Genomic DNA, 11,848 nt, shown 5'->3' on the forward strand with positions numbered 1-11,848 from the left:
ACAGGAAAACGGAGTTCACAGATCATTCGACATAAATGAGGGTTGCCCTTTCTTTCTTTTTGTATTTATTTTCTTCCTCTTCTTCTCCTTGGTAGGCCATGAAGAATCACTTAGAAGAATAATAACCACTAATCACACAAACTCTTTGATTGGCTTGGAGACATTTCAATGAAAGCTTTCTGGCTTAATAAACAGTTGAGCCAAAGGACTCAACTGTTGGGGTCGAAGCCACCCCGATCTGAAGAATGTGAATTTCCTATGAAAGGCCTTTTTATTTATAAAATTTTTAACACATATTTACTGGATTGTACCCAGAAAACACAACACATAAGTAATGGACATCAATAAGGTGTTGTTCAGTCATGCTGACACTTTTTAAAGAGGTAAAAGCCCCTCGTGGACTGTAACAAATGTTGTTGACTTTTAAAGTTCAAACAACCACAGAAACGGCGGGTATTCGTTTTTGTCTCTCTTTTCTTATGCCTTGGTGAGCAGCCCCTAGATGTATTTAGAACAATAATGTTTTATGGAAATAAGCTATATGTATTTAAAACTTTTATAATTGTGCTCCTTTATGCCAGCACAAAGCAGCCACTTTTTAAATTAGTTGAATTAATCGGAATGCACAATTGAAGGGTAGTAAGGTGCATCCACAATGATGAATGCTTAAGAATGATTTTACTTCAATTAAAATTTGAGGCAATTATTCTAAAAGATTATTGACCTCTAAGGGCACTTTCGATGTCACATATTTTTCCTTCCTACTCTGCTTATAGTATTCATCTTAATTAGGCAGGACTATTGAAGACGTCCTCCTCCTCTTAGTTAATACTAAAAGGTATTAACTCGCCCTCTGATTTTCCTGTGCAGTTCACCAGTTTAAGTTCATTTATATTATTGTCTGACCAGGGAAAAGGGAGGTGTTTCGCTGCTTCATTATCATTAAAACTAACAAGGACATATTTGATGGTATGTATGTTTGTTTTTGTGTTTGATTGTTTGGTTAATTACATAATATAGACAATATAGATTACTTTGATGTATTGCAGCCTTAAACAAATACACTTCTCTGACAGCCCCGTCATATCAAAGCATAGTAACAGTGACTATGCCACCTCTTTTGTTTCAAAAATACCACAGAGCACACGACTGCAAGGTGAAGCCAATTGGAATTGTTAGCCTCTGCTGAACCATATTACTGGTCACCATATATCATTTTTCTGCGTGGGTCACACTTCAAGTACATCTGTTTTCACTCTGAGAAGTTTCCCCACATAAAACAAGAGTTGCTTTACTGATATCTGTCCCTGTGTGCTTGTTGAAGATATTCATGTTGTTTATCAAACGTGAATAACAAAAGGGGTCCACTGAAAGGGCTTTTGTTCCCCTCCAAAGAACTACATCTCCTCGTTTTTTTTATTATCATTTTTGACTCCACGATACAATTTGGTGTTAATGATTTGTTTACCTAGCATGCTCTTTTAACAGTCCACATATTTGACAGTTGTGCAAGCCAGAGCCCAACATGGCCACCCCTATTCTTTCTTTCTTTTTTTTTTTTTTCTTCTTCAAATTAGATCTCAAAGCTCCCCGTGTGTTTGACTCTTTTTTTGTTTTAATTGCTTCCTGTCTGCTGGCTCAATTATAAGCACCAGGTCCTTTTGGAGGAGGGGTCTGGGGGTCTGGGGGCCCAAGCAACATCAGCGGACAAGCGAAACAAAGTGATTAAATAACAGAAATTTGAGCAGGGGGCGATGAGATCATTTGGGTGCTTGATTTGATAATATTTTACTTGATATAGCAGCTCACAGTTTACACATGTCAATGTAGGTTTTAGAGCCAGCTTGATTGCCCGAGCTGCTTTAGTAAGCCCAGTGTAATGAAGAGGGGAGGACAGACGGCACTGTATTGATTCAGAGCGGCTTAAGAAAGTCTTACTCTATTATCCATTATTGATTTTTGGGTCAGTTGAACGCTGTTGTCAATACTTGATCAGGATTTTTTATTTTTTTTTAATTAACTTGTGACCATCATCAGAACAAATCAATTCACTTTAGATATATATCGTTAGATATATAAGGAAAACTCCATAATTCTGTCATGTTGCCCCGACATAAGAATTTGACTTTATGCAATGAAAAGGTTTTTAAATATGCAGGGGCTTGTAAGCAAATCTACCAAGGTAGCAATGCACACTGAATGGAAAACACCATCACATAAGCAGAATGTTAAACACAATGTTTGCAGTTGTAATCATAACATACACTGTGAGCAGACAACCTATCACCTTAACTGCAAAGACAATACACACGCTTATTCCTGATGGCATTTTCACAATAGGTTGCCATTGTCAAACATAAAGATGTCAGGAACATTACATTCAAAATGGATGGAATTGATGACGTGCAGCAGTAGTAAAACCTACAATAAAAATCCTTCAACCTCAAGGTTTTGGAAGCACATTCTTAGAAAGCAAGAGATAACTCATGGTACAGGAAGGTCGGTGCACATTTGAGAGAAAGCAACCATATAATTGAGCCTGTAGAGAGAGCTGTACCATTGCAAATAAATATTGATCAACATTGTTATCAAGAAAATGAAATTGCTTATTTAATTTAATCAATAATTACTCAATAACTTCCTCATTAAGTGTTCTTTGTTTTTTTCCTCTCCAGTTTCCCAGGTCACCGTATAATGCACTCATTTATACTAAACTACTATTACATAATCAGGTTATCAATCATCATCATTTGGAAGAATTCTCTAAAAGCACTATATCGTGACACAATGAATTAAAAGACCAACAAATACATTAATGACACCACGGGAAGACAATAAAGTAGAACATCACATAGCACAATAACAATAAACCACACATTTCATCGAGATAGTTCCCATTCAGTCGTTTCAATGGTCGGAACTTTCAAAAAAGAGTCAAAATGTTTCCACATCAAATTCAAAACACATGGACCGTGAAGGCTAATTCAATAAGACTGAGGGCCACTGCCTTGATGAAAGACAAAACAGCAGCTTGGGCCCCTCTTGATTGCACAACACTGGATGACAGGGTTGGCTTGGGTTATTATTGATGGGCAAATTTTACTCCCAACAGAAGGAGGGTTAGCTCCTTTCCTGTGCAGTAGAAAGGCAAGGTTAAGACTCAGTGCTAACTCGTAGCCCATGGCTACATAAATATTAACCACACTACCACTGTGGAGAATAGGCCTTCTTTGATTATGAATCTTCGCTGAGGATCTGTAGATATATCCTTGGAGATGCTCAAAAAAGCCTGGGCCTGACAATTTTTTTAAATCTGCTAAGTATATTTTGCCGCGTTGCTCCCTGGTAAAAATAACATGAAGAAGAGCTCATGCAGATGTGTGTCAAGTGATGCTGGGGGAGGGGGGAACCATGGAAACGGACGGGGCTCGCATATAGAGACCAATGTGTCTCCTCTGATCCCGCTGATCTGGTTTGATTGGAGGATGATCGGGAGGTGTTTACGCATGACTCGCAGTGTGGACATCCCGACTACGTATGAAAGACACACATGCACAGGTATCGAGATCTATGTGAGAGGTTGAAAATGTTCAAAAGTAACAAGAAACGTCTGGACACAAAAACAGCGGTTAACATTGTCCTCACTCTTCTCCTCAACTCGCCGTGGACCACGACAGTGTTGAAACCCAAAATGCCCAGCCTTGGTTCTCTCTCAGAAGCGAGGATGCTGGGGGAAGGAGAGGGTACGGGGTGGAGGGGGATTGGGGGGGGGGGGGGGTCAGCAAAGGTCTTGTGACTAGCCCTGTGTGCACGGAACGCCGGTCATGTCCAAATATTTTCGGAAAGAACCAATAAGAATTGTTTTGGGGAACAAAAGAAGGTTCAAACCGCCAGTCTGGGGGTTCCACGTGGGAAAGAAATAAACGACATGAGACATGTTTACTTAGACCGGGGGTTTGACCGACGTCTGGTCTAAGCCTCCTCTCCCATCCCCAGCCAAGCTGAAACAAAACATGCAGTATTTGTGCTGACCGGTGCTAGCAGACCCTAATTCAGCGTCCATGGACACGGTTGGACGTCATTAGTGTGTCGTTTTCTGTCAAGTGACTAACATGCTATACGTTTTGCGTCCTTGTTGGTTTGTGTGTGTGCGTGTCTTTTTTTCAGAATGTATTTTGTACACCGAGCAACAAAAAGCAGTAGAGTAAATACCAAATTTCCTTCTACTTACCCCCAAGCTTGCACGCACCATTTGGTAAGTGATTATGTGCTATACTGTGTGTGGACCTTGCGCGATACGACTATATCGGAGTCTGAGAAAAGGAACGCAAACACAATTTATTTCACAAACCACCGTGACGGCGTTGGGCACTTGAGCAACAGCTGAAGTTTAGCTGTTTTTTCGTGGAGTCGTGGTAGGTGGTCTGTAATCATTAACAAGCCAACTGTTTTAATATACGTCTGATATGATACAAGCCGGCGTGGCTGTGTGCCTCTGTAGGCCCCTGACGTTGAATATAGCGCGAGTTTGTCTGTACTCCACACACAGCACACTGGCTAATGCCCTCTGTTGACTGTTTGAGGTAGCTGACTGCGATTACACTATGCAAAATGGATGCTGTGTTGTTTCTTTCTTTTCTCCAAGACATGTGAAATAATTGTACCCATTGCTTATAAATAAACATTATCCGCCGCAAATATGGATGCCTGCCCCCCCGTGACCTTTTTTCACATCTGTTTTTTTTTTAAAAGATGTTTTTGTCCCCTTGCAACGATGTCTATATATATTATTATGTAAAATTATGCTTATGAAAACACACGCGTGCCCCTCTCTCTCTTCTGCGTTCACCTTCACCTGGTGAGCATGACTCAAATTCACATTTCTGCTCAACGGGTGAGAGACGGCTTCATTGAAGCCAGGTGCGTGCCCATGTCTCGCCTGATCATTTTCCCCCCTCGCAGAATTCCTCGACCAGATCACAACACGTTCCCCGGCATTAGCGAAGAGGGAAAGGAAAGTAAATAGAGTAGGGTGGAGAGGTATGGAACCGAAATGGAGAAGGATAGAGTGGAGCACAACAGAATTAAGGCAGAGGAGAATTAAATAGAATAGAGTCAAGTGGAAGAATATAGAGTGGAATGACACAGAATAGAGTAGAATGGAATAGAGTGAAATATAATAGAGTAGAGTAGAGTGGAATGTGTAGTGTAGTAGAATAGAGCCGTTTAGAATAAAATACAATATAAATCAATGGAATAGAATATATTTGAGGGGAAATGGTAGAATTCAGGTCTATTGTGTTGGAATAATCCTAAACCATTATTATTTTAAATATTAAGTCTGTTGTCGTTGATAAAATATAAAGGTGAATCAAAACAATACTATATTCATCTGCAAAATAGGGGACGTAGAAATCCAATAAAAAAAAATAATTACAAGGAATTAATACTATGAAGTTATAAAACTAATCTGGAATGTGATATGAAAAAAATAATTGTTCTCTTAAAAGGGGATTTAGGAAAAACACTGTAGGATCACACATATTTACTGTGCCTTTTATATATACTGCATATGATGTTCTGGTTGCATGCAGGAGCTCAGCTTTCACCCTGCCAGTGGAACTATGATCAGCGAGCCTTGGTTTTTCTTACTGAGGCCAAGAGGAAAAGGGAATGAGGAGAAAAAACACAAGCAACATCCGTCTGCACTTTCGTGCTCTTTCGCTTCTTGATGCTCGGTTGTGTTACAGTAGCACACGTCCACTGCCATTGGTTGAAACGGCTGGGCTGCCTACTGTGACCGGGGCACGGGCCTCCCCAATCCCAAAGGCAAAAAAATAAAAGAATGTAGGCCTAGCCGGCAGTCAAAACTGGAAAGGGGCCAAAAAAGGCGAAATATATTTATAATCTATTTGCCATTTCTATGATGTGCTGCAAACCTCCCTTGGAACAATTAAAACAAAAGGCAGAGTGTCTGCCCGTTACTCGATATGGTAATGTTACCATGTGATCCGTTCTTTCTGGACATGAATGAATTTTGACTCCGAGCCATTCCAGCTGGAGACTCCATGTCGGGTTTTGAGAGGCTCTCTCAGCACAGACAGCTCCTGCAGACGGCAGCCTGCGTCGGGCTACACTGGCACTGTTTACTGGAACCCAGCTCCGCGCTGTTTCAACCAAGTGTCTGAGCGCCGTGAGCGGGATCTTTCACATAGTCCAACCGGGGGAGAAGAACCATCTCAGGCGCTTTCGAGTCCTTTTTTCCCCTTTTCACCATTCAGCGGAAACCGGAGAAGAGGCTCTTCGTCTTGCGTCTTTTTAAGCGGGACAAAGATTTTTGGTGTGCCGCACAAGAACCACAACGCATAGTCTCCAACGAACCGAGCTTCTCGTTTCTCTTCTTTATTATTGAACCCCCCCTCCTCCACCCCCACTCCCCCCAACCCCCCACCAAAAAGACGAGAGAGAGAGAGAGAGAGAGTAACAAAACGCTTAAACTGAAGTGTTTGACGAGTTGAGGACTGTGAGCACATGCAACACCTTGCCATGGAAGTGTGTGTCCGGTGCAGGGGAATGTATCGGCTGAGAGGGGAACCTGCCAACTGATAAAGAGCCGAGCTGTCCCAGATAAGGGGAGCATGCATCAAACCTGCAGAATCTCTCTCTCCACCGCCCGCTGTCCTCCTCCGAGCTGCAGAACAGTCCCCGTCAGACTGTCTTTCAAACTACCTGCCATCTCCCCGTTTTGATTTCCTCCTCCGCCACTGACTTCTTCTTCATTTTGAAACGGCCGTGTCTTGGGTTTGACTTTTCCTGACCAAAAAGGTAAGAGCAGTAGACGCTTCTCCGATTTGATCGGCACTTTTGGGGCTCACGGTGGGAAACGAGGTTCGGGGGTTTGAAAGTTGACACGGAGTGTGTTATGTGTGGTGGATCGGGGGGTTTGAGGTGCGTCTTACCGCGGGTTTGTGGGGTCACTTTAACACGAGGTCATCCTCGCCCTTAAAGCGGACACCCTACCGCTCGGTGATGTGTTTTACTGACTCTAAAACACAGGGGGAGAAACACACCAATGGACTAGACGGAATGGCTGGAGAGCCCCTTATTATTATTATTATTATTATTAGAGTCCTTTAGAAAGTCATACTAATGGAGTTTCGCTGTTTCTCAGAAGAAACAGGACATGAGTGTTTGGAATATTTAAAATGAGGGGTACCATGGTTAATTGAAAAATGGTTAATCAAAACACAACCAGATGTGGATGGATCTGGCCGACTGAGTGGAGGCTGGATGGAAACTATTAAAGTGTGTTCACATGAACCAGAACACGGAAAGACCCGTTTAATGGGAATGGATGCTTCCAGAGTTGAAGAAGCTGTCTAGGTGGGGTTGGTGTAAAATACTACGTGGGGTGGTTGTAGGAGACTATTGGTGGGGTTGGTGCTGGTTTTAGATCCACCGATGGGTGGTTGAAGGATTTTTGGAGACGAAGCGTCGGTGACCTGAGTTGTGTGGGCCAGATATTAGCATTAGAATTGGTACTTTACAGTTCATCTTATTCAAGAGAGCAGAGTGAGATAGAAAATTCCAGAAGGTTTCTTTAAACCCAGTAAGGTCAGAGTAATAATTACAATTCGCCTCGGATATATGGGCTAGACGGCATTAGGTCCTCCAAAAATACTTCACACGGGAAAAATAATCCACTATAAACGTTTGAAGAAAATGATTAAATGGACTCGTCCACACGACGAAGGACGCCTAGTTGGAGTGAAATGTAGCTATTTCACTGCATACGAATACATATTTTTCAAGGCCAAACAATTCCAAAAGCCCACCATGAGTTTCAAGCCCGACCCCGCTGCCTTTACGCGTGGCGAGGGGGGGCTGCTCTCGGTTCGAGTCCCGGTCAAGCCAGCGACCAAGTCATGCGTGTCTTGGCTGGAACAGATGACGAATCTCAGATCATCGATCATCAAATAGAGGGCGCACAGTTTCGCCTCGGTCTCTAGCCCAGACACACGACCCCTCTGTGTGTGTGTGTGTGTGTGTGTGTGTGTGTGTGAGTGCTTCGTTAGGCTTTGCGTCTGGTTTGGAGAAAAATCTACCAGCGGTTCTCGGGTTCGTCGGAATGGACATTAAGCCTAGGGTCCATGGAGCGCTCTATCCCGTCTCTCATCCCTGTTGTGTTCCGCGGATCGTGGCTGTTACGGGTTAACAACTACTTTGTACACCAGAACACTCACCTTTTTAAACTAGGCCTGTAATGCTGTGGAAGTATCTTCTGTGTAAAGGTCTATATATATATATATATATATAGGCCTATGGGCCTAATGCAAATGCCCATGCAAAGTCACTTTATTGCCCTATTTATGTAAAATCTTCATTCTCTTTAGAGTTGAAATGTAAAATATAGGTTAGATCTCCATCGCATGTGTATAGGAACATAGGCCTATACGTAAACATGGTGAGACATCTCTCCCAATAACCTCTGATATTCGGCGTTAAGTGAAACATGTCACACAAATATTTTCAGCTTGTATTTGTCACAAAAAAACCTGAACGGAATTTATAAAATATAGTCGCTTTCAAGTCTATTGACGTTAGGGCTGTTATACGCAAATTCTTTCGAAAAATATTCAGATTTATGCATGTGCGAAATTCCATCTGATGGACGGCATTAGAATATCAAAGTGGCCACAGTCCTTGTTTAATGGGGAAAAAAAAGAAGTAGTAGGATCTGGCATTTAATGTTGGCTGATGTCGAGCGAATAGAGCGAGAGAGGAGCTCCAACACCAAAGACCCTCCGTGCTGCCCCCCACCCCCCACCTGACTTAAATATCAGTAGCACTGAACACTGTACACGTATGGCCTGCCATTTGTATACTGTAGGGGTTATATTGCAATGTTATACGTAACAAAGGGATACCTACTTTAAAAAATCGTAATCATGTCATGAATAAGCAAATGATTGCGGACACACACACACACACACACACACACACACACACACACACACACACACACACACACACACACACACACACACCACACACACACACACACACACACACACACACACACACACACACACACATGATAGGACATCAGACAGACCATTGTGGATAACACAAAATAATAATACAAAATGGCAAAGTAAAGATTTCCAAGTACCAATTCGCATAAGCCAATGTTTGGTATTTTATTCTCATTACTGATACACTGATACATTGTAGTCAGGACTGAATGGTAGTCCTTCACCCCCCCCCCCCCCCCCCCACCCCCATTATTCTATTGTCTTGGTCCAGAAGGAGTATATGTCCGTTTTTCAAAGTGCAGCTGTTGTTGATCTCCCAGTGGCTAGATTGCCCCCCCCCCTCTCTCTCTCTCTCTCTCTCTCTCTCTCTCTCTCTCTCTCTCATCTCTCTCTGTTCATCTCCACTACTGGATCAATATAGACTAGCGTGCTGCAGCTACATGTGTGTGATGAGACAAAGTGGTAGAAATCTCTCTGTTCTTTCACTTGAGAAAAAGAACGTGCGATCGCCACATAGCCCCCAAAGCCATTTAATAAGTGAGCACTGGCTAGTGAGGGCTGTGAATGCATTGCTGACTGGCTTCTCTTTTTTTTAGTTATAATGTAATATGTTATTTTTCTGTCTTTCTATGTCATTACCAATTAAAATAACACAGTTGGATTATGGACCTTGGTTTGAGTTGGACATATCTAGGGGGGGTAAGAAGTAGGAAAAAATACGTCCGAATAGGCTCTTCAGAATTGTCTTTTGTAATTATACCAATGAGGCAGACTCGTGCTTTAGCCTCACTAAGATAATTTGTTATTGATTAAAACTCCATGCGAAAACAGTGACGGGTTGCAGCGTTTACACTCACATGCTCTCTCTCTCTCTCGTCTCTCTCTCTCTCTCTTCTCTCTCCTCTCTCTCTCTCTTCTCTCTCTCTCTCCTCCCTCTATTGCCCTCTCCCTCTCTTTCCCAAACCATCGTTATCAGGACTCGGTCGTCTTTGTCTGACCACACGATTGGCTGAGGCATGTGAATGTAATGCTAATTTCTCGTTGTGTGCCTGAGTTAGTTTCTGGTTGTTGGGTGTGGGGCGCACGTCGCCAGTCCAGAGGTTTCCCTCGCTTCACGTGCCGATGACAGTTGAAAACGTATCCACCGTTGGCTTTTCTCTCGGTCCTCAATGTCCCCCCCCATCCCAGCTTGGGGGGTCCGGGGAGGGGGAGGGGGAGGGGGTGCACAAGTATCAATTTGGACTTTCCACATTTCCTATGAATAACGTGATGGTTATAGAGTGTTGGGAAAATGCCTGTATACGAAGAAAAAAAAAAATGAGATGCAGGGGGGAAAATGCTAGGACTTGGGGTGTAACATGTCTCGCGTGGAGGGGCGCGCGGGGGGCCGGGGGTGGGGGGGGGGGGGGGGGGGGGGGGGTGGGGGGCGTCGGGGGTGTTGGTTCGAGGCGGTTGAAATTGACATCCATCTTTTTATTTGGTTGTGCGAGCGCAAATTGTGGGTTTGTGCTTCGGGACGGAATCATTTCCGTCGCTTTCGCCTCCTGCGTGGTGCCCCCACTGTGCGGCTAACGCCAGCCATTAAAGGAAATAAACAAGGCTGTAAAAGTATGTGTGTGTGTGTGTGTGTGGGGGGGGGGGGGGGGGGGGGAGGGGGGGGGCATTTCTCTTGGCGTAACGTGGACGGTTGGTGGCCCCCCACGGTGGGCCAAAACACCAGCCCCCTTTTCATGGCAGATTTTTATTTTTACGATTGCCAATCAGTTTAAACGCCGTGCGTACGGAAGGTGTTCCCCCCCTGCCCACCCTCTTCCTCGCCTCTGTCGCTCCCTTCCATTTTGAGAAACATTTGTTTCCACTTGCCAAAGGCCTCTGGTGCGTTGGGAAGGGGGGATTTCGGTGCCCCTGAAATGGCAGGTGAAACTTTCTGCTTGCCTGAATAATTCCCGTGTAGAGCATGACGCGAGCAAGGACATAGAAGGGGTCAACGCAGGGCGTCCATTGAAATAGTGGAGGAGAATGTAAGCCTATGGTTGTCGTGTGTAGCGGTTATTTTTCGAGCGATCGAGTGGCTGGGCTTAACTGACACTGCCTTCTGGTTATGTCTGCTCCTTCGGCTCTTGTGTGAATAGGCCTTTTTTTTTTTTAAATGCTAGTAGAAAGTACGGAGAATTGGCTTGTAAAACCTCCTGTCATTAAAATAAATGTGGGAGCTTAACAGACTGGCCCCGACCACTTATTAAGGATTTTATATTTTACTGTGTCATGTTGCAAACTCCTTGTTTGTCTTAAATAGGTTATGATGTGAGTGTGGTGTGTGTGTGTGTGTGTGTGTGTGTGTGTGTGGGTGTGTGTGTGTGTTGTGTGTGTGTGTGTGTGTGTGTGTGTGTCTCACACATAAAACTGGAAGGAAATCCGTTGGACTGGAGTGTAGTGCGCTATAATATCACACATGTTTGAAAGCAAACTGTAATGGGTTTGGTTATTGTCTAGCTTAGTTTTCTTTTACCTAACAATGCTCGTGTGTTATCATTTTTAAATACGTTGTTTCCATTGTTTCAATTAATTTATGACCATCAATGAATTACAGAAAAACACACAATATGCAATCTAAATAATGTGTAATGTAATTTACTTTTCTGATTAGCCGTCTTGCTCGAGTAACTTTTCATCATTTGATTATTATGTTTTTTTTCATTGAGGTGAATAAACAACAAATAAACCACACACAGAAGCGGACTCCCAACACACACACACACACACGCGCGCGCACGCACACACACACACACACACACACACACAGACACATATAC

General features: G+C 43.3%; 1 protein-coding gene across 3 annotated transcripts in view; it reads left to right on the forward strand.

Moving 5' to 3' along the window:
- Positions 1-5,952: 5,952 nt before the first annotated feature.
- Positions 5,953-11,848, forward strand: part of LOC132469163 (adhesion G protein-coupled receptor L2-like) — a 189,311-nt gene continuing 183,415 nt past the window's right edge. The window contains exon 1 of one of the 3 annotated variants that reach the window (XM_060067096.1): positions 5,953-6,825. The gene's annotated coding sequence lies outside the window, so the exon portion shown is untranslated. The remainder of the gene's footprint in view (positions 6,826-11,848) is intronic. The other 2 variants (XM_060067098.1, XM_060067099.1) reach the window with 2 other exon arrangements.

The sequence above is a fragment of the Gadus macrocephalus genome, chromosome 12 (assembly GCF_031168955.1).
Source record: "Gadus macrocephalus chromosome 12, ASM3116895v1".
Taxonomy (NCBI): domain Eukaryota; kingdom Metazoa; phylum Chordata; class Actinopteri; order Gadiformes; family Gadidae; genus Gadus; species Gadus macrocephalus.